Here is a 23,824-nt window from a genome sequence, read left to right on the forward strand (position 1 = left end):
TATCCCACCCTATGGCAAGATCTTAAGCAGTGGGTTGAAGGGTCACGAGAGCAGGTCACGGCAGACCCTCATGACCATGATGTAGAGATGCAAATACTGAGTTTGACGCTGCACTCTATGCCTAAATCCTTACACGTTAATGCCTTCTGGGAAGGTTCCGAGATGCATGCGGTCTTACCGGTTCTAGCCCTAGGCAATACAACGAGAAAGGGAATCGTGGACATGGGAGCTAGGGTTAGTGTGGTTAGCCACACAGTGCTTCAGACTTGGGGAAACCCGCCTGTCGAAACTGCTAGGTTTAATGTCACATTAGTAAATGGTATGAGAGTCAAGCCATTCGGGGTGCTTAAGAATTGGCTAGTGAAGATCGCAGGTGTCCAATTCTCTATGGACTTTATAGTCATGAAGGGAGTGGACTACGATATCCTATTACGCCAACCCTGGATGCACAACGCTAGAGTCATCGAAGATTGGGGTAACGGCTTGATCTTCCTTGGCAATAGAACGGATGCCATGAGAATAGAGATGGATACTTGGAAGACCTCACCAGTCGACTTAGATGCCATCTTTGCTATGCTCAAGGGTAACACCCAAGTCAAGAAGTCCTATGGGCCCTTGACCAAGTATATCCCATGCCCAGAGGATGAGCAGGATTGGATGCACGTCCTTGCTACAATCGACTTGCCGTTCTCAGTGTCAAGATTGTGGGAGAGAAAGAAGGAGTCTCACTTGTAGCTTTCTTGCTTGCACAATGGGGGAATACACACAAGGGTGGAGGCTGAAAACAGTTTTCCTCTTCTTAGTTGTGTAAGCCAAAAGAACTCTAATACAAAGAAATAGAAGAACCCTATATATGGGTCTCAAACCAAACTCAACTAACTAAGGTGGCATACTAACTGAGCCACGAACTAGAGTAGATAAGGATAGCTATCATGTAGCTATTATTCATGGGCGGTGTACCAACCGCGTCTGGAACTGACAAGTCGGTGACATAAATACACAACGGTCACCCTGGCGTATCACGAGTGGAGCTCGATATCTCAACACTCCCCCTCGAGCTCAATCCCAATTCCTGCACACCAAGCAGGTCTCTGAACTTGCGCAGCTTCTCTGCGCCCAATGCCTTCGTAAATATGTCAGCTACCTGATCCTCTGTGCTGACATAAACTAGATCAATAAGACCTAGTAAAACCCTCTCTCGCACATAGTGATAATGCACCTCAATGTGCTTTGTTCTAGCATGATAGACTGGGTTATTTGCCAAGTGTATACTACTCATGTTGTCACAATAAATGACAACTGGCCCATCTGTAGACTGATGCATATCATAAAGTAGCTTATGCAACCAAGCTACCTCACATGCAGCCATTGATGCACCCCTGTACTCAGCCTCTGTGCTCGACAAGGCAACTGTAGGCTGTTTCTTGCTGCTCCAAGTGACTGCAGCACTCCCAAAAGAGAACACATATCCACTGGTAGATCGTCTATCAGAAATACTACCAGCCCAGTCAGCATCAGTATATCCATGCAACTGTATCTGAACCCCAGTCTCATAAAATAGTCCATACTGCAATGTGGACTTCACATACCTGAGTATGCGTCTAGCCGCATCCAAATGCGATTTCCTTGGAGCCTGCATAAACTGACTTACCAATCCAACAGCATAGCTCAAATCTGGCCTGGTAATAGTCATATAAATCAAGCTTCCTACTATGCGTCTGTACATAGTAGGGTCTTCCAGAATCTCACCTGCATCTGCGCTCAGCTTCACATTCTGCTCCAAAGGAACTGAAATAGGCTTACAGCCTGTCATCCCATATTTGGACAGCATGTCCAATCCATACTGCCTCTGCAAGAGCTGTATCCCACTTGGTGATCTAATCACCTCAATGCCCAAGAAATAACGCAGCTCTCCCAAATCCTTCATCTCAAACTTCTGCTTCAATAGTATTTTCACATGAAGGATATCTTCATCACTGTCACCTATCATAATCAAATCATCAACATAAATGACAAGGAGCATAATACCTTTCTCTGTTTTTCTCACATAAAGTGAGAAATCTGCCTTGGAAATCTGAAAGCCAATAGTGACAAGATACTGTCCTATCTTGTCAGACCATGCTCTAGGTGCTTGCTTCAAGCCATACAAAGCTTTCTTCAACCTGCAAACAAACTCAGGATGAACAGCATGCAGATAACCTGGTGGCTGCTCCATATAGACCTCTTCTTGCAAATCACCATGCAAGAAGGCATTCTTTACATCCATCTGATGTAAAGACCATCCCTTTGATGCAGCCATAGCAATGACTGCTCTTACGGTTGCCATCCTTGCAACCGGACTGAATGTTTCTTCATAGTCAATGCCATATGTTTGTGCATACCCCTTGACTACTAATCTTGCCTTGTATCTGTTCACAGAACCATCTGCATTGTGCTTCACCTTATAAACCCACTTACAGCCAATTGCATTTTTACCTTTAGGCAAAGGTACCAATTCCCATGTAGCATTTGCTTCCAAGGCATCCATTTCTTCATCCATGGCTTTCTCCCATTTTTCTTTTCCCATGGCTTGCTCAAAAGAAGTGGGTTCTGGTTCCTGTATCACCTTGACCATATATGCATAGTGAATGGCTGTAAATCCATCATATTTCAGCCTATCCACAGGATACCTAACTCTGGTAGACCTGCGCAAAGTGGGTTCACTCCCAGGTGCTCTCAAAACATCCCTGGTCTTCCTTACTCCAGGTGTAACAATAGAAGGAATACCCAACTCATCATCAATGCTCTGTTCTGAGCCACTGGATTCACCATCCACATAAGAGTGACCTGCATTCACATCAAACATGGGCTGATCAACCTTCTCTTTTCCTTTTCGTGATACCTGCATACCACTATCTGCATTACTTTGAGAAGATTCTCCTGATCTCACTCTGCCTGTCCATGGCGAAGAATGTGAACCACTGCTAGAGGACGCTCCAGGTCCACTAATATTTTGTGGCCGCTGCTGTGAATTCTGTGCAGCATTACCATTTTGTGCATCTACATCATCAATCACATTTACTGGTTTATACCAGCTACTCATCTCATCAAAAACAACATCTCTGCTCACTGTAAACTTACGAGTAGAAGGGTTATAGCATCTATACCCTTTTTGCTGCAGAGAGTAACCAATAAAGATGCACTTCTCAGCTTTTGGATCCAACTTGGATCTCAACTCATCTGGCACATGTACATAGGCAATGCAACCAAAAATTTTCAAATGAGAAATATCTGGTTTCCTACCAGTATACCTCTCCTCTGGAGTCATTCCATGTATTGCTGCAGTGGGAGTCCTGTTCATTATGTAGACTGCTGTAGCAACTGCTTCAGCCCAATAAAAATCTGGCAGGTCTTTTTCATTGAGCATGGCACGAGACACCTCTCCAATATGTCTGTTTTTTCTTTATGCAATTCCATTTTGCTGTGGGGTATGACTGCATGAATATTGCTGCTTTATGCCATGCTCCTGCAGGAACCTTGCAAACTCATTTGAGAGGTACTCTCCCCCTCCATCTGACCTTAGGCATTTTACTTGCAAGCATGTTTCTTTTTCAACCATAGCTTTAAGAGTTTTGAAATGCCCAAAAAATTCACTTTTCTTTTTCATAAAATACACCCAAACTTTTTTGCTATAGTCATCAATAAAACGGACAAAATAATGACAGCCTCCAAGAGATGCAGCTTTAGTAGTCTACACATCAGAGTGGATTAATTCCAATGGCTTCTTACTCTCTTGAACATGTCTAGGAAATGGTTTCCTTGCCTGTTTTCCAAACTGACAGGCTTCACATACCTTATGCATTTCTGCAACCTTGAATTTAGGCAATCCAGCAACAATATTTTGGGCCTGTATTGATTTAAGTCGTTGTACATTAACATGACCAATGCGTTTATGCCAGATATCAATATCTGCAACTACACCGGTCCCATGTGCAAACATTGCTGCACTCAATTCAGACATGTCTGCATCCAACGTAAACATTCTGCCCTTCTTCTTTCCTTTTGCTATCAAGCTCGATATCTCAACACTCAGATCATGAGGCGTATGAGCAAGCCATCAAAACAATCAGCAAGTCTAATGACACACCCTCCGTACCAGTCTGCATGATGGCAGGAATGACTTGATCGAGGAAGAAGAAACGAGTCTTGTCACTCTCTTGTGAGAGTACATAGACGTGCTCGCGTGGTCCTTAGAAGAGCTTAAGGGCTAAATCTGAGTGTCATGACTCACAATATACCCATGATGCCCGACGCAACACCGATCAAGTAGCGATCATACCCTATGAATCCAAAACACGCTTATGCTGTCAAAGAGGAGATTGATAAGCTAATGAGAGCGGTGTCATAGTTTTCGTATAAGGGCTGCACACGGAGTTCTAGTTGCAACAAGGAAAGAGACTAACAAGAAGAAATCGAATTTTTGATGCCAAAGTTCACTATATTCCTTGTCAAGTAAATTACATGAGGTCCATGTTCAGAAAAATCTGTAGTATCTCATAAATTGTTATGCATTCAGGTGTTTGAAGACAGTTATGCCTTTGGCACATAGGCTTGAAGAGACTTGAAGAGTTCTGCTGGAATGAGTTCTGCTGGGCAGCAATTTTGAGCCTTTTCTTGATTTAATCATTGAGCAATCAACCCATAAATCTGCCCAACATTCAGCACCAGTTCAAGGCTATTTTCAGCATTCAAATTTCAGCAAGTCTGTGTGAAGGAAGGTCATTGATGTCTTTGTAATGACGAAACTCGGGATCATCAGCACAAACAGCTATGATTTTGTCATCTTTTTCACCCTGATCTCTTTATTGTTTAACCATTTGATTTGTTCACTACCAAACTAGTTGTACAAAAAGGTCACTGTTTTGAAACAGAGAGGTTTCTTTGCAAATAACTTTGAACAATGGCCTGCTTGCACCAAGTCCATGCTATCTCCCAAGACACTGAACTGTTGTAGGATCTTTTGCTGTCTAAATTGGCTTGACCATATGAAGATACTGCATCAGAAATGTCCAAAATTTGAGCAAAAAACTCAGGATCTTGAGCACAGAAATTCTCTATTGATTTGCATGGAATTCAAAGGCCCTCTACAATCATGATGATTGGTTAACGTGCTGAAGTTCCACAGATTGTGCCTTCCCTGGTTTGTAATTGCTGTTCAGCATAACTCTGAAGTGCTACCATCTCTGTTATGTTGCAATCACACCTTAAAGTTCCACAATACTTGCAAACATTTGGTTCATCAGAATCAAGTCAAATAAACTCCACTGGATGACCAAGAGCTGGATTTGGGCCCCCTATGCATGCCACAACACGTCCTTCCATAGGTATGGGGGGTACTTCACTGATATATTCCATCGGTGATTTTCTATCTAGTTTCTGCATCCACTTGGCTGTGTGTTTTTCGATCGAAGGCAGAGGCTTCAGTGAGTGACGAAGACGATGAACTGGAAGTCAACGCATTTCGTATAATGATCATGTTCGCAGATAAGGCGGCAGACCGTTCCACAGAAATGCCATGAGAAGGGCCTAATGAAAGGTAAGCGTAGGCACAAACCCTTCAAAGGAAGCTCCGAGCCATAGTCCCTTCGCGCGTCTGTGTATTTAAATTCCGCCATTATCTCGCCTTTCAAGCACAAATTATCATATACGGATACAGAGGATTATTGTATGATATGATCAGGATCATTCTGAGTTTGTTAACTGAGTATTCTCCGTGTCTCGTTTCGTCAACCAGCCATTAATCATTCTGAGTTTTAACTGCGTATTCCATTAACCTTCAACCTGCGTATTTCATTCGCTGGTTGACAGACGGACCAGTGGGGCTTAGTCTCTCCCCTCTCCTCTGCTTTCGTCCTCCACTTCCCTTTTTTAGCTGAGCGAAAAAAACTCCTCTTTGACAAGAATAGCTTGACAAAAAAAAAGCCCAACAAATTTAATTACATCCATCTTTATAAGTAAGGGTCAATGCCTTGAGACGCTCTTGTTTGCTAGTTTCATTTTTCTGTCTCACAGACAAATCTTCACCATTCCCAGTAGCAAGGGCCTATCCTTTGGCTCAGACCTGGTTTATTGATGACTGAAGAAGCCGCTGAGCCTGAGTTTCCACACCCTTTTAGAATGATATCACTAATATGTACCTTTACTCGCTCAAGCAGCTTTTGAGAGACTTCCTTCAACTCTATTTCATGGGAACTATTGAACTTAGATGATCGGCTTCCACAAAGCTTCCTTTGATTCCACGATTTCTTGCACTTTTCTTAGAGCTCATCATTGAAATTATCAGCTTGATAATGTCCTTTGGCATCAGTTTTTCATATTTTTCTGTCACACCATACAAACTGAAACACACATAAACACAAACACACAAGTGGAGTATGTACATTGGATGCTGGTACTGAAAGGACGGATTATCGTAATGCATCAATCACACACAATGAATCACACGTGAAAAGATAACACAAATGCACAACAAAAATGGAGGTGTTTACGGCTCGGATGCGCAGCAGCACGGCATCCACCCCCTCTAAACCTGCACATCCTCCGGATGAGCCAACTATCGAGGATCATCCAAGTCCACAAACACGTCGAGTCCTTCATCAGTTTCTAGTAGACCTGTTTCTCCATCAGCTTCATCATCCATATTCTCTGCTTCTTCTGCTTGACTTTCTTCTACCTGCTCTTCTTCTGTCAATGCTTCAAGTGAATATTCTTCATCTTCTCTTCTCTTGAAAATCTTGACTCGTTTTCCAGCAATGGGCACCCTCAATACTGTTCCATCTAATTCAGCCAACTCATAGGTAGCATTGTCAAAAACCTATTTCACCTCATATGGTCCAAACCATCTTTGAACCATTTTTCTCATGCTACTATGCTGATTCTCTAGACTACGGTCGTAGACTACAACCCAATCTCCTTCTTTTATGGCTCTAGGCCTCAAGCGATGCCTCAAATCAAACCCGTCCTTGTTTCTGAGTCGGGCTGCCTTCAAACGATCAACTGCTAGCTGCACATCTTCTGTCCTTCTCTCTAGTTGACGAATCCGAAGAGCTAGAAGCTCCTCCCTTGATAAATTCTCTTGCCATGGAAGAGCACTCCACGTGAGAGCACAGATTTTTGTAGGCATGACAGGTTTTTGCCCATACATCAACTCTGCAGGCATATATCCAGTAGTCATGCTATGTGTAGAGCGGTCTGCCCACAATGCAAAAGGTAGTAATCTCGGCCAATCTCCAATCCGACCTCTACAACCTTTTGCCAATGCTTTAACTATCGATGGATGTCCTCTTTCGCTCTTGCCATTTCCCTCTGGATTATAGGCAGTAGTAAGAGCCAACTTAATCCCAAGCCGTGAGAAAAATTCTCTAGCTTCGTCTGCATCTAGCTCTCCACGATCAGCTGTAATCTTGCCTATACATCCATACCTGCAAAATATTTCTTCCAACAAGAATTTACATACTGTAGTGGTGGTCTTCGTCCGCAAAGATCTGCCTTCAACATAGTTTGTAAGATCCTTCCTAGCCAAGACAAGATATCTCATCTACCAAAGTCCCACTGGCAAAGTAACCAAGTCTACCACCCACTTATAATGCATACATAGTGGATAGGTCGGATGCAACTCATCATGATGCCGCACTAAAGAGTAAAGCTGACAGTCCCTGCAAGTCTCCACAAAGTGGGAAACATATTTATACATCCCTTTCCACCAGTATCTTTCTTTGATTTTCTCATAGGTAGCCCACACACCTCTATGACTAGCCTATGAACTCTCATGAAACTCTCGCATAATCTGTTTCTGCATCGCTACCTCACAAACTACTCTCAAGTGTAAGCCGCCTCTCTTCTTTGGATGCTTCCAAAGAAAACCATCTTTCAAGAAATACCCATAAGCCTTTCTTCTGATTTTCTTGAATTCATCATCTGTCCAATCAGCTCTTCGAGTCAATGAACTTAGATACTATCCAATTTGCAGCCACTCGTCAACATAAAATTCTTCAATAAAGGCTTCAATAGTAGATACATGACAATCATGAACAAGGACAGAAGCTGCAAACTCTGTCTCATCATCTTCTGCAAGCATTGAATCCTCATCCTCATATCTCGCTCTAGATAGCATGTCAGCTACTGGATTATCTTTCCCTGCTATGTGTCGAAATTTTGGATTCAATGATTTGATGTAGGCAATCCACCGAAGCATCTTTATATCTGGAGTCAAACAGCTAGTAATCATGCCAAGCAAAGGCAAACAATCTGTTTCCACAACAACTGAAGCTCCAATAAAATACCCTTTATCACACTTCAGTGCAGTGACTACTCCCCACAACTCTCTTTTAATCTGTGGATATCTCCTCTGTCGCTCATTCAGAACTTTAGCTCCAAAGCCGATTGCATATCTATTTCCATCAGCATCATCCTGTCCCACTGCCCAGCCTATGCCAATAGGGCTAGTATCAACTGTCAACATGATTGGCCGTCCACACTGATAATCCGCCTTGCGAAGAGGAGGAGTTGACTGCAACAGCTTCTTGAGTTTACGCATGGCTTTCGAATGCTTCTCATCCCAATGAAATTTCTGCCCCTTTCGAAGCAGCTGATAGAGAACATATGCTTAATGAGGAATCCAAATCATGTAAGATACACAAGCTCCCACAAATCTCCGCACCTCTGAAGTAGTCGAGCAATACTCTGCAATCCTGCTTATGGCATCCACCTTTGCAGGTGAAGGCTTCCTGCCATAATATCCAACCATATGCCCAACTATGATGACTTCACTAACACCAAAGACAGATTTCAGCCCTGAAAGAGTCAAGTTCACCTCCTCTAATCGTCTCAATATTCGCTCACAAGCAACTAAGTGTTCAGCCACAAAATGTCTACATCCTCGCAAATCAAGACTTTCATTCTTTTCTTCTTCTGCACAACCCTTAATAGGCACATCATCTAGGAAAGGCATGGTATACTGCGGAATATAGTCTCGTAGAACTCTATGCATAGCATTCACCATATGAGCAACTGAGTTGGTGGCACCTTGAGGCAAGGTACACATCCTCACAAGACCAATAGGTGTCCGCATAGTAGTAATATCCCTGCTTTCCAAGGCAAGCTGAAACTGATCATAACCTGAATACAAGTCACCTAGAGAATAGATGGCTCATCCTGCAAAAGCCTTAGCAAATTCATCCACAACTGGACCTATTCCCACATTCCTGATTGTCACTTTGTTCACGGGCTGCATATCCTGAAAAAATCTCAAAGTACCATTCTTCTTTGGTACAGTAAACCACCTGTTAGAATAGGGCACAGAAGAGGGTTCCAAAATCCCCATCTTAATCTTCTCATTCAGCAACTCTATTAGCTTTGGCAAGTGTGCTTTAGGCACAGGTATAGGACGTATATTCCATGGTACATGAGGGACAATGAAGATGACCATAGGCGCAACCAATTCGGGACTAATGCGGCCAATTTCCTGAGGAAAGAAAGCAAATGCCTTACCATGACGTCCAAGTATCTCTCTAAAACATTCTTTTTCCACTGGAAGCAAGAAATCATCATTTCCAATCTTCAATTCTGCAAGAGTTTCAGCTGTAAATTTATGTCCAATATTTGCAGGATCTCTCAACATAGGCTGCTTCATAGCTTTTTCTATCTGCTCATCACTATCAAGAGGAAGCGGCCCTGCAACCGGCTTAACCTTCTTATCAACTGTTTTATACTTCGTGTCAACCTTGGCATCAGTTAGGCACTCTTTTCTTTGCTGCAATTTTTGCAAATTTTCAGCAACTCTCAACTCTGTTGGCTGAAAGATTTCAACCCTTTGCTCTATGGACTGCATGGGTGCAGCCTGAAACTCTGTATGCTGAAATTTTTCAGCATTAAACTCTGTTAGCTGAATGGATTCAGCCCTCGGCTCTATGGACTGCATGGGTGCAGCCTCATACTTCATATGCTGAATTTTTCCAGCATTTAACTCTTCTGGCTGAAAGGTTTTAGCCCTCTGCAATTCTGTAAGCTGATCAAGATCAGCCATAAATTCAGTTTGCTGAGTTTTCTCAGCCTCTAACTCTGTTTTCAGCATAAAATCAGAAATTTCCTGAAACATATTCAAGGTTTGCACAGGTATGATCTTTGAACCCTTACATACATCAGTTTTCAGTATTGTTCCCATCTCAAACAATGTATTTGCATAAGACATCCCTTCATACAGTTCATCTACATGCTCTTCTGCTTGCAAAATACCTGCAATCTTCAACTCTTTCTCCTTACGACCAATGTACTGCCTGGTAGCTCTAGGCAAATCTGAAATTTTCTGATAGCTCACTGAACTATCTAAAGAAAAACCAACAAAATTAGTGGGGAAAGGCTGGCTGCCAGGAGGCGAGATCTCCTCTTTTCTCCGCTCCGTACCACTGGCGTCTTGCAAGACAGCGGTACCTAATGAAAATCCAACTCCTTCGTAGGTAGTGATGCCTCACACAAGAAGTCCCTGTTTCTCGGATGATTTACCCCAACAGTCATAAACTGAACAGCTCGCATACCATCCTTACTACGTATCCGTGCATAGGCTGAGCCGTCATCCATCATTTTCGTCTCCATTCTTGCTTCTGTAATGAAAGGCTGTCCAAGAATAATCGGATAAGAGCAAGAATCCTGAACAAAGCAATGATAATCCTCTTCAACATTACCAATAGAAATTCTGATGCTCGGACAAGCAGCATACATATCACCAGAAGTATTATTGGCGGCTCTCATGCGTCAGCCATGCTCTGCATCCATAGGCCACTTGCCACTCTCATAAACACCTCGAGCAATAAGATTAATCTCGGAACCATGATCGACTAAAGCGACCAAAGGAATCTGTTTCTCTCCAATCCTTACCACCGTCTCAGTGGTTGCTCTAGCCCAATGACTACGTGAAAAATGGCTACGAGGATGAGGATAGGGGTATCATCATCTTCATACTGCATTGGCTGAACTATTTTCTCCAATTGCGGATTGATAGAAGCATTCTCAACCATCACTGCATCATCATGCTCTTTTCCAAGAGCACCATGCCATAATCCCTGTAAAGCAGGTCCTTCCATTGCATGTCGTTTCCTCCGCAAAAGATCCTACATCTGATCCTGTATTTCTCTTCTAGCAATCCCAAGAGCTTCTCCAACAGTAAAAGTGACTTCACTATTCAAAATTCTTTCATGAAAAATCTTACTCATATCCGTCTGCATATCAAGGTCTGACAAGAGCTTGAATCCTAGCTCCTTTCTTGGTTGCCTCTTCTCTTTCATCTGCTTGTCTCCCATAGGTTGTTCAGGACCTGATTGAGCTGGAGAACTCGTCATAGGTGGAGCTATAATAGGTGGTGAAACAAAGTCACCCCCTCTAGTCTTTTTGGAGGTGCTGAGACCCTCCTCATCTCTTCTTCTCTTTTCCTCAACCATGGCATCTAAACCCTGTGTTTTCGCCATATAAGCAAAAATAGAATACCTGTCAACAGGTGAATCCCATCCCGTTTCTTCTCGAATGCTGGAGCCCACACAACTCATAGTGGATGCCTAAACTTTCCCTCTTCTCGCTATCTCCAAGGTAGAGGACCATAAAGCAGAGTCTCCATCTGATTTCTACTCAAGTTGGACTCCATAAGCTGAAGCATCTCCTCTAACACTCACATAAGCTGATCGCGCGGCCATATCATCAACGAGCTTCTTCATGCCTCCCTTACCAAAGTTCGTGTCAAGAGGAGCACCAGTCTCTGTCAGCCATATCTTCCCATCTTGTCCCCAGAACACTACATTCTTCTTACGCGCTTCGTGAAAAGCATCACAATCTCTGCAGTGTTGGTGCTCTATACTATCGCACCAAATACATCGTCTCCCTTTTCTTTGACCAGCTGGAAAAGCAGTCGCTGGAGCAGGTGCTACAGCAGGAACTGACATAAGTTGCTCCTTTAACTTTCCAACTTCAGCTTTGACTGCTTCAATCGTCAAATCTGCCAAGCCTTTAATAACATCATCTACAGATAAGGGCACTGGAGCAGCAGGAACTGGTGGATTTACAACAGGAGGAGTAGGCTTAGTCATAGCACTTGCAGTAGGGGTAAAAGAAGAGGTCTCCAAGGATTTTTCAGAAGCAGATCCTGTATTACGATGCAATCGTACTCTCCTGCGCTGCTTCTTAACAAGAGCATTCACAGCATCAATGACATGTCTCCACTCGGTCTTTAAACCTAAATCGGTAGCTTGATCTTCCAAAAGATCATCCAACTTTTCTTGTAAATCAGCATCAGCGGCTTGTAAAAATAATTCCACTTTTTACATCTCCAAAGCTTGCTGCTCAGTTCCATCCAACTGATCATAGCGGCTCTCAAACTCTCGCAGAAGGGCGGTAACTGAAAGTCCCTTATCAGGCATAGAAACCCATGCTAAGAAATTCCTGCGGTTCATAAGACCTGTATCCTCCAGGAACTATTCATCTTTTAATGCCTTCTTAAACTCTGCCCAACCAGCATGTGTTCCTTGAATTTCTGAAATTCGGACTTCAAGAGCGCGCACCACGATCCGCAAGAAGTAGCGGCTCCAAACATCTTGAGAAACCCCAAAAAACTTCATCTTTTCTTCATATAAATGCAGGTAAGTTGACACTTGTTGGCCATTGAAATGCTTCATCTCTTGTTGGACAGCTTTCAAGGCATCCATGGCATCACTATCACGTTTCGCATGAGCTTGCTGCTGCATATAGGTTGTAAATGACTGAAACAGGTTCTTCATGACATTGTCATCTGTCATCTCTTCTTGTGAGTCTCCCATCTTGCTGAAAATTGACGCAGCACTTTCACGTCAGGTTCACCAAAAATGTCGTAGATTTCGTATAAGGGCTGCTGAACACGGAGTTCAAGTTGCAACAAGGAAAGAGACTAACAAGAAGAAATCGAATTTTTGATGCCAAAGTTCACTATATTCCTTGTCAAGTAAATTACATGAGGTCCATGTTCAGAAAAATCTGTAGTATCTCATAAAATGTTATGCATTCAGGTGTTTGAAGACAGTTATGCCTTTGGCACATAGGCTTGAAGAGACTTGAGGAGTTCTGCTGGAATGAGTTCTGCTGGGCAGCAATTCTGAGCCTTTTCTCGATTTAATCATTGAGCAATCAACCCATAAATCTGCCCAACATTCAGCACCAGTTCAAGGCTGTTTTCAACATTCAAATTTCAGCAAGTCTGTGTGAAGGAAGGTCACTGATGTCTTTGTAATGACAAAACTCGGGATCATCAGCACAAACAGCTATGATTTTGTCATCTTTTTCACCCTGATCTCTTTATTGTTTAACCATTTGATTTGTTCACTACCAAACTAGTTGTACAAAAAGGTCACTGTTTTGAAACAGAGAGGTTTCTTTGCAAATAACTTTGAACAATGGCCTGCTTGCACCAAGTCCATGCTATCTCCCAAGACACTGAACCGTTGTAGGATCTTTTGCTGTCTAAACTGACTTGACCATATGAAGATACTGCATCAGAAGTGTCCAGAATTTGAGCAGAAAACTCAAGATCTTCAGCACAGAAATTCTCTATTGATTTGCATGGAATTCAAAGGCCCTCTACAATCATGATGATTGGTTAACGTACTGAAGTTCCACAGATTGTGCCTTCCCTGGTTTGTAATTGCTGTTCAGCATAACTCTGAAGTGCTACCATCTCTGTTATGTTGCAATCACACCTTAAAGTTCCACAATACTTGCAAACATTTGGTTCATCAGAATCAAGTCAAATAAACTCCACCGGATGACCAAGAGCTGGATCTGGGCCCCCTATGCATGCCACAACCCATCCTTCCACAGGTATGGGGGGTACTTCACTGATATATTCCATCGGTGATTTTCTGTCTAGTTTCTGCATCCACTTGGCTGTGTGTTTTCCGATCGAAAGCAGAGGCTTCAGTGACGAAGACGACGAACTGGAAGCCGACGTGTTTCGTGTAATGATCATGTTCGTAGATAAGGCGATAGACCGTTCCACAGAAATGCCATGAGAAGGGCCTGATGAAAGGTAAGTGTAGGCACAAACCCTTCGAAGGAAGCTCCGAGCCATAGTCCCTTCGCACGTCTGTGTATTTAAATTTTGCCATTATCCCGCCTTTCAAGCACAAATTATCATATACGGATACAGAGGATTATTGCATGATATGATCAGGATCATTCTGAGTTTGTTAACTGAGTATTCTTCGTGTCTCGTTTCATCAACCAGCCATTAATCATTCCGAGTTTTAACTGCGTATTCCACTAACCTTCAACCTGCGTATTTCATTCGCTGGTTAACAGACGGACCAGTGGGGGTTAGTCTCTCCCCTCTCCTCTGCTTTCGTCCTCCACTTCCCTTTTTTAGTTGAGCGAAAAAAAACTCCTCTTTGACAAGAATAGCTTGACAAAAAAAAAGCCCAACAAATTTAATTACATCCATCTTTGTAAGTAAGGGTCAATGCCTTGAGACGCTCTTGTTTGCTAGTTTCATTTTTCTGTCTCACAGACAAATCTTCACCATTCCCATTAGCAAGGGCCTATCCTTTGGCTTAGACCTGGTTTATTGATGAGACTGAAGAAGCCGCTGAGCTTGAGTTTCCACACCCTTTTAGAATGATATCACTAATATGTACCTTTACTCGCTCAAGCAGCTTTTGAGAGACTTCCTTCAACTCTATTTCATGGAAACTATTGAACTTAGATGATCGGCTTCCATAAAGCTTCCTTTGATTCCACGATTTCCTGCACTTTTCTTAGAGATCATCATTGAAATTATCAGCTTGATAATGTCCTTTGGCATCAGTTTTTCATATTTTTCTGTCACACCATACAAACTGAAACACACATAAACACAAACACACAGGTGGAATATGTACATTGGATGCTGGTACTGAAAGGACGGATTATCTTAATGCATCAATCACACACAATGAATCACACACGAAAAGATAACACAAATGCACAACAAAAATGGAGGTGTTTACGGCTCGGATGCGTAGCAACACGACAGTGGGATTCATTTACGAAATTGAACACACAGACTAGGTATCGCCCATAGTCATCGTGATGAAGAAGAATGGAAAAATCCGAGTGTGCGTCAATTACAAGAAGGTGAACGCTGCTACTAAGAGGGACAACTATCCATTGACGTACACCAAGCACATGCTTGAGAGAGTGGCAGGCAAGGAAGCCTATAGTTTTTTGGACGGATTCTTAGGGTACAAGTAGGTGCAAGTGCATCCTGCGGACAGGTACAAGACTGCCTTTGCCAGTGAGTGGGGTGTCTTTGCTTACATAGTCATGCCCTTCGGGTTGACTAATGCCCCTGCCACCTTCCAATGCCTCATGTGCACCATATTTAAAGACATGCTTCGCAAGGAGTTGGAAGTCGTTGTCAATGACCTCTATATCCACTCGACCTGGGTTGAACACGTAGACAAACTCTGTGCAGTCTTTGAGCGGTGTTGCTTATATCGTCTCTCCTTGAACCCCTTAAAGTGCCAGTTTTGGGTAAAGCATGGATGCATCTTAGGGCACGTGGTGTCGAAGAACGGCATTGCCACAACTTCTCAAAAGTCAGGGTTATTGTTGACCTTCCACCCCCAATCAACTACAAGGGAGTTCAATGCTTCCTAGGCCATACGGGGTACTATCGGCGGTTTGTACTGAACTATGCAAACAACACTACATGGCTGACCATATGTTACGCATTCCCACGGGAGAAGCCAATGGATAAGGCATTGTTGATGAATTACTTGACACCCATCTATTTAACCTGTCCAGCGAGAGAGATTTATTCAAGGCTGATCTAACGCCATATTAGACGGATGACATAGTCCAAGTGCTTGAATACGGACTGCCTGATCGACCGATAGAAAAAGCCCGACTTAGGCAATTAATCCTTAAGATCCAGCCCTATCAGCTGATTGCAGGCCAACTTTATAGGCTAGGGCAAGACGGATTGCTGCGCAGATGCGTATGCGAACATGAGATGCACAATGTGCTCTCAGAGGCACATAGCGGCATTGCTGGAGGGCACTTTAGCAGAGATACAACAGCACAAAAGGTGTTGCAATCTCAATTGTGGTGGCCCACGCTTTTCCGCAATGCAGCGCGATTCGTCAACAAGCATTGTGACGAGTGCCAATGGACAAAAGTCCCGATTTGCAAGGATCAGATGGATTTGACCCCAGTTATTGCACGACAAGCCTTCGAAAAATGGGGAATTGACTTTATAGGACCCATCAGTCCTGCGGCACAGTATTCACATGCCAAGTACATCATTGTGGCCACGGACTACCTCACGAAATGGGCAGAGGCAAGAGCGACGCGAAAAAATGACGGTAGGACGACTGTAAATTTCTTATGGGAGCAAGTGATCTCACGATTCGGCTGCCCCATCGAACTGGTTAGTGACCAAGGCACGCACTTCATCAATGAAGTGATAGTGCATCTCCTGTCCATCTTTCTCATCATCCATCACAAATCCTCGCCATACTACCCTCAGGCAAACGGTCAGGCAGAATCCACGAATAAGATTCTTGTCAATGTCCTAACCAAGGTGGTCTCAGCCTCACGCAGTGACTAGGACAACAAGCTGATGGCAGCTTTGTGGGCTTACCGCACAGCTTATAAAACGGCTGTAGGTCAAACCCCCTTCAGGTTGACCTATGGAACTGAAGCGATTCTATCATTAAAATTCTTCGCTCCTAGCCTGAGAATAGCACTTCAAGAATGATGGGAAGGGAAGGAGGCATGGACGCAACGCCTGGTCGAACTCAAACACCTCTCAGAGACTCACCTTCTAGCCACCCATGCGCTTATATGTGAGAAGGCCTGATGCAAGAGTTGGTTTGACAAGCGTGTCAAGCAGCGCGACTTTGAATAGGGCGACTTAGTGCTCCTCTACTCAGTTAAGGGGCATAAGCACAAAATGAAATTTAGAGGTCTTGGACCTTTCAAAGTTCGTGCGATCAGCCGCACAGGCAATGTCGAGCTCGAGACCTTAGACAGTGAGGGCATAGGCTTCTTCAATGGCAGTCGTGTCAAGAAGTACTACCCTCCCACCCATCCTTTGCATGAGCCCCCAATGTTAGAATTGCTTGTCAAGATACGAGTGGCCACAATCATTGAGATTGATGGTGAGGATGAGGAAGTCATACACTTAGAATACAACCCCTAGTTCTATGATTGGCTCCTTCACAAGTAACTCCTACACCACCATGCCGAACGCCCTTGCCCTTTTGACCCTAAATCCTAGGAAGGATTCTTCTCAAGCTGGAAGGGGAGGGGATAAGGTGAATCAAATTAGGCCAATCAAATCAAAATTAGTGAAACACATAAACATATATTATGAAAAACGGATGGGGTAGGAAAAAGGGCATGGAAACTTTGAAGTAAAGGGCAAAAAGTCAAAGTCTGAAAAGGAAAATATACATTGGTTCTTAATGAATTCATTCAAAAAGCATAGAGTTTTTCTTTTTTAGCAATCAGCAAATTACTATATGGAAAGCGCTAATGAAAATTACGGTTTAGAGGAACATAAAATGTCACAACAAGACCGTGCCCAGCGAGTCTCGTTCATGGAGGAGAAAGAGCGCAGTATGGCATATACCTAAAAAACCGTGCCTACAATCAACTGAAGTTTCGGACCATCCAAAACATCGAAGAAGTAGTGTCGAAGGAGAAAGCAGCCAAGAGAGTCGTGAAGCAGTGCAACCTCACCAAGTACCTGGAGAAATTTGCACAAGAGCATGACCGCACGAAGTGTGTGGAGTTTCTCAGGACATACAATCCCGACCAGGAGTGCAGCACTGTGATGGTGGAAAGGGGAGAAAATGCTAAACAGGTACATGTGCACTTGAACCCAGCCTTGGTGGAGAAGGCATTGGGATTGGAATCGAAGATAGAGAAAAAACAGAAAAGGGATGTCTACACCATGCTGAAAATGAAAAGAGAGGAGGTGCTAACCAATGACTTTATTAGCATCCACGACATCCTTGATGCTGAAGCCAGGCTATAGGCAAAGCTAGTGCATGCGCTCTTCTCCAGCCAGCGCTACAATGCCTTAATGCATCGAATCAGTGTGCCTGTGCTGGAGAATGTAGCGGTCCACACCTTAGATGAAGTCGACTGGAATGGATATGTCCGCAAAACCATCGACCAAGCGGCTAAAGCACTGGCTTTGGGAAGTACGCCAGGAGGTGGAGAGTCTCCAGCTTCCAAGGCCATAGAAAGGAAGAAGGCCTCGTCCAAGGCCTCATTTATCGGCTACGGAAGCATTTTGACTGCGCTCATCTAGGAGGCAGTAAAGGAGACACAGAATGCAGAAGAAGGAGAAGGAGAAACGTCGGATAGGTCACCCCCTCACCAAGACAAAGAAGGGTCCACCGACAGAACTGAGACTGAGGAAGAAGGGGAAGAAAAGGAAGAAGACGACCAATAAACCCAAGAAGAAAATAGCCCAAAGGAAGAAAAAGGATGACGAAGGCTGCAAGAAGGAGAAAGAGGACTTGGAAAGGGCCAAAAAAGAATCCCTTAAGGAGGCCAAGGAGAGGGAGAAGAAGAAGAAACAGGAAGAAGAAAAGGAAAAGGAGGAATTATAGAAGGCAAAGAAGGCGTCAAAACAGGAGGCTGAGGAGAGAAAAAAGAAGAAAAAGGAAGAAAAAGACAAAAAGGAGGAAGAACGTCAAAAAACAGAAGCGAAAAGGCAAAGAAAAGCCGCTGAGGAAGAAGAGGAACTAAGAAGAAAGGAGGAAGAAGACCTGGCTGAGGCTACACGCCGGTCTATCGAACAACAAAGTAGGGTAGATGAATTGGGGAATCTGAGCCCGCAAAGAGAAGAAGGGCTTGGTTCTAGCACACAGGCGTCAGAAATCGTGCCGCCCACTGTCATTGAGGGCAAGGGCAAAGCCCCAATTCACTTTATTCCTCCCCTCATGGTGTCTCCCACCGAACCAACCACCATCACCCCCAGCATACCGACCAGTGTCGATGTTTCAAATTTCGTGGCATGGATGCAATACTTCATCAACAAAGAAATGACCCAGGGACAAAGCATCAAAACTACGGCCATAGGGCAAAAGAGGCCAGCCACTGATGCAGAATCAAGGCAAGACCCTAAAGGGCAGAAGGTGGAAGCCTTGACATCACCAATCCACACAACGACGACGCCATCAACTAACTACGACGAGTACGTCGCCGAGCTACTCTCCTAATTGGAGAAAGCTAAGGAGGAACGAAAGATAGTTGTGGCTGAGTTGGCGGTGGCTGAAAAGGAGTCAGTAGTTGCCTTCCAACTCGACAAAACTAGAATGATAGCCATGCAGCAAAGGGAGATCTCGGATCTCAAGCAAGAAGTGAAGGCTAAGGACGATAGGGAAGAGTACTGGAGGCATCTACTAGACAATGAAACACATGAACTTGTGAAAATGCAGAGAGAACACAAGCTCCTGATCATGCAATATGAGGAGCTCATTGCAAAAACTGCCAAAGTCGAAGCGCTTATGACTAAGCTCAATGCCAGGGACGAGAAAATAAAATAGAACATGGAGCAGCAGCAGAATGAGATCGAGTCCCTGACTGATCAAGTGTACTCCAAAAAAGAAGAACATGAGAAACTAGTCAGAGAACGGGAAGACCAAGAACAAAGGCTCACGACCCTGGCTCTATGGCAAGGAGAGAGCCTAGAAGAGATGAACAAGAGCGCAGAGGAGTGGGCCACACAGAATGAAAGAAGGGTGAAGACAGTGGCACGGCGCCTTGCTCTGGTGGAAAAAGAGAAGATCATCGCAGAGAACAAGGCAGAAGCCGCCCAGGTGGCCTTCGATGCTAAACAAAAGGCCTTTCTCAATACAATCATGGACACCATCCACCCAGAGGAGGGAGAATTGTTGGAGGTGGCACAAAAGAAGCTTAACATTGCATGCAGAGCCTTGCATGCAGAACTGCAGATGCCACCCCAACCTGCGGAGGTTAGACTGAGCCTGGAAGAGCAAAGGAAATACCTACTGCTGGCCGGCCTAAACCCCTAGGAAATAGATGCCATAGGATTTGAAGAGGGAGCACAACAAGGAGACCGGCAGGGGGAGGAAGTAGAACTCAAATTCGACATGGGCAGATTCAGAAAGGATGTGATCCCACAACCCCCCTCGCCGCAGTCTCAAGAGCAACAACAGGAGGACCCATTTGTAGAGAGACAAGCTGCACTCAAAGAGAGATGCAGGAAGTTAGTCGAAGAAGCTAGGAAGCAGTTAAGGGCCAAGCCAGCTGTGCAGCTGTCCGCACCCCTCCCACCTTGCCCTGATGACATCCCAGCTGGATTCCACGTAGAGCTAGTGGTTTGGGAGAGATAAGAAAAAGAAAAGGATCCATTCACCTTTAGCTTTCTCCTGCCCAACAGCCTGTGGAGGGTCTTGCCGCTTAAGGTAATGGAGGAGGTGATCGTGATTGGTAGCCGACTAGGGCAAAAGTGGCTAGAAGAGAGAGATAAGACCCCCACCTCTTGGGGAACTGAAGAGGTCGACTATTGGCAAAACAAAGTTTTTGAAGTTCCACATACAGTACAGGGCTATAAAAGCCAACCTCTGTGGAGGAGACGAGTATGCGACATTAGTATGCTCACTTGGATGGCGTTTTGTAACATGTGCCCTTCGAGAGGAACAACCCCACATACATGGCGTACCCTCGAAGGGTAGGTGTGGATTTTGATGCCACCCTCCACGGGCGTTACGACTTTCCCATTATCTATAACTCCAATGTAGTATCCTTCAAACATGCCCTCCTCTTTAACTCAGAAAGCCTAGATGGCTCTATGACGCGCTTCCTCGCAGATTTCTCTTCATGCCCCGATGCAGCTTTTGTAACTACATGTAACTACCTTAGATTACTTAAGCTATTACTTAAGTAGGACCCGACTCCACAAGAGCGCGGCCTGCCTCCCCTCTTCTTTGACCCTAACGCCATTGACAGTTGTGCCATGGCTCGTCTAATGATGAGGGCTAGTCTCCTCCCCTCTTTTTGCCTAGCCCTCCTCCTAGAAGACATGAATGACAGCCAGTTTACTAGGTGCAATCACCCTTTTCTCTCCACCACCTCTCTCCACGTCTGCATGAATCTGAAAGGATACATGCAAAGCTACCAATTTTTGAGCAAATCCATCCGACCCCCTTCCCGTCCTCACTCAGATGAAGAGAATTAGGCCCTGGCTATCATTCCACTACTGTAACTTCAAAAAAGAAAAGAAAAGAAAAGAAAAGAAAAAGCGAAGAAAAGAACAGCGTGAAAGGAAAAGCACGAAAAACACTCTCCACTGATTGGACAACATAGCCCATTTGAAGAAGCACTTACCACCACATAAAGCACGATCACTGCACCTAGGGGTTCTCAAGTTAGGCATGCCCGGTGGCTTCGGTCGGCTGGCTCCACTCCTAAGCCCCTATCCCTTTTTCTCCCCCATTTCACGCTTAGGGCACATTAAGGGTAGGACATACCTAGGGAGGTTACACTACCTATCACCCTAAGCCACTTGCACTGCACCTCCCTTGGCACAAATGGGATCCTCAAGTATGGGACATTACCCAGGCTTGCTTGCGGTTAGACCCACCTCCCCATTCCACTAGCACAAGCACAATGCACTAACACAATGAGGTAGGCACTCCCCTTAGGAACATCACCACACCTTCTCCTTTCAGGCATCACAAAAAGCAACAAACCACCAACTTCGGAGGCCCCCGTCAACCACGCAATATCCATTTGGCTTCTCCGACAAAAATCATTTCAGAGCTTCCACAAGCACCTGAGTCTCCAAGTGGCCCTCACCTTTACACCACTTGGCCAATTGCTTCCCAACCTATAACAACACAGAAGTGTCATGGGGCTGGCACCCATCTAGGAGGGGGATAATGTTAACCCCAAGTCGAGATGGTGGAAAAAGGAAGGAAAAAGCAGAAAAAAACATGGAAAAAGAGCAAAGACACGCAGGCGATCTCCAAAGCTAAGCCGGGGCAAAAAGCACAATTTGAAATGAAAGGCACCTCAAAAAACTTGGAAAACTCTTGTAAAAGAGTGCCAGGCTCCCTCCTGTACCAATTGTAAAATATTAGACGGGTGTAGGCTAGAGGTATAAGGCCAGAAGAGGAAAATGGAAAAAGGAACTTGTCACAATGGCCGGCGGTCATGTAAAAAAGGGATGGGTGCCCATGGGATTTTAGGGCTTGTATATAAAGTTCAAAAAATGAATGGAAGCTCATTCTTTGGTGTGTGGCTAACAAGAGCTCTCTTCTTCTTCCCTTCTCCTCATCTTCTTGCTTGTGTGTGCTCTTGAGAGAGGGAGTGTGAGAGTGTGAGGGAGTGAGTGTGTGAGAGTGAGGGATCAAGAGGGTGAAGCTCTTCACCATCTCCTCTTCTCTTCTTCTCTTCTCTTCTCTTTTCTCGCACGTGTGGCTATGGAGGATGGAGCTTGGAGATGGAGGAAGTTTGAGGATGCTTGAGCTCGCATCTAGGATCGTGGAGCTACCGGGGTGTGCGAGAGATGATGAGAATCAGCAATCACACTCACTAAAACAGCCTCTTTGTATGGAGCTTCAGGGTCAAGGACATGCAAGCTAACCTATCCCATATGCACAATGGTGCCTACTGCAGTTTCCTACTTTCCTATAAAGCATTGTACTTGCTTCCTTTTCTTAATGCAATGATAGTACTCTTTTCTTTTCAGTGAAGTGTCAATGTCATTGTCCACATACACAAGATTGTGTTTATGAGTCCAAGTCTCAATCTTGGAACCTAATTCACTTGTGTAACAAACAGTGTCTTTGTCTTCTCCATCATGAGTCCACACTTCTCATTTCATCCTCCATAGCTTCCGGTTTTGCCATGCTCTAGATCCCGCATTTCTCACATGGTATCAGAGCACAGTTGGGCATGGCATTGCTTCTCTAGCCTCTCTTGATTCCTCTCAACCTCAGTCTAGCTCAATGTCAGCTCATGACTTCATCTCCCAACTCTACTCTCTTTGAAGCTTCCATGGCAGCCATAGCCAGCAGCACCCTGTCAGATTGAGCTGCTTATATCTCACTCCACAGGTCAAATCTCTTGGAGCTTCCTTCTGGAAAAGTATTCCCCAACTCACAAAGCTTCCCTATATCACATCAATCCAGGAAATTGGACCATCTGGAGCTCAGCAGTGCTTCATCCTGGCATGAGAATCGCCGACATTACTGCGCCCTGACCCCAGCATTGCGGAAATCGCGGAAATCTGTCAGAATTGCATCTGCTAATGTTTGAGCTGCTGCCGCCATCGCTACAGGTCGCAATGTTGACGACCATGATAGGGCATTGATAGCCCATCATTCAAGCTTCATTTTGATAAAAAAAGTTTTGAAAATGATCCACTGTAGCTCCTGCAATCAGCAAAAGACCAGGCTGCCCCCAGAAACCCTAATGCAAAAGCCATAGCCAAAGCTTCAAAATTCTGACATTTTTCACTGTTTCTCTCACTGAAGTCATCAACAGTGATTTTAATCACTGAGCAATACTCTCTGAAGATCATTAAAGTACTGTCACTTAGATTTGAAGGTATCAGCATCAAATCAAGAAGGGGAAGATTACACTTGGATTTAAAAAGAGTAAAGGACTTTGCAGATTTGATATTCATTGACACTCAGTTAGTGTTTTTTAGCACTTGTGTCTCTCAACCAACTCTTCTGCTGCTCAAATCTAATAAGTTTGAAGTTGATTTGCTACTGTTCCCGTAAGTCTAACATGGGAAAAGACTCTC

At 44.3% G+C, this 23,824-nt stretch overlaps 1 pseudogene; it reads right to left on the minus strand.

Moving 5' to 3' along the window:
- LOC148028586 (TOM1-like protein 1 pseudogene) overlaps nt 1-23,345 on the minus strand; it is a 31,987-nt pseudogene extending 8,642 nt beyond the window's left edge.
- Between the last annotated feature and the right edge of the window lie 479 nt (nt 23,346-23,824).

This window comes from Lygodium microphyllum, chromosome 11, assembly GCF_053477565.2.
Source record: "Lygodium microphyllum isolate KBCC chromosome 11, Lygodium_microphyllum_v1.1.10, whole genome shotgun sequence".
Taxonomy (NCBI): domain Eukaryota; kingdom Viridiplantae; phylum Streptophyta; class Polypodiopsida; order Schizaeales; family Lygodiaceae; genus Lygodium; species Lygodium microphyllum.